The sequence below is a fragment of the Orycteropus afer genome, unplaced genomic scaffold (genome assembly GCF_000298275.1).
Source record: "Orycteropus afer afer isolate SDZICR_OR568_19922 unplaced genomic scaffold, OryAfe1.0 scaffold00018, whole genome shotgun sequence".
NCBI classification, from domain to species: domain Eukaryota; kingdom Metazoa; phylum Chordata; class Mammalia; order Tubulidentata; family Orycteropodidae; genus Orycteropus; species Orycteropus afer.
This window is the reverse complement of record NW_006921605.1, coordinates 16965744-16966132: the sequence shown is the minus strand read 5'-3', so window position 1 is coordinate 16966132 and position 389 is coordinate 16965744.

Below are 389 nucleotides of genomic sequence, written 5' to 3'. Positions count from 1 at the left end.
TGCCTCTTTCCTTCAACTCTGTCATTTTGCTCAGAGTGCAGTTCATGTGTATGTGGCTTCACGTTACAGGCTTTGGGTGTCTGAGATGACAGGTGACAGATGTCCACCTGTGTACTGCAAATGTGCTAATGGTTAGTGTAAATCACATTTGGAGAAGTGAGCCAGCAAGTCCTACAACCGCATTTCCTTTGTATGATGTCAAGTCACCAGATTTAGCTCTGTCCAGTTTGTTCATCATACTTTAGTCAGAAGAAAAGAAGAAGAAAAAGTTGCCTTATAGTCTGTACTTCCAAGTCTGTGACGAAGTTCAAGGCATAGCTGACATGGAAAGGAAGTGTCCCTGAGGTGAGGGTGCCTATGAAAAATACCATCGGGGGTGGTGGTGACTT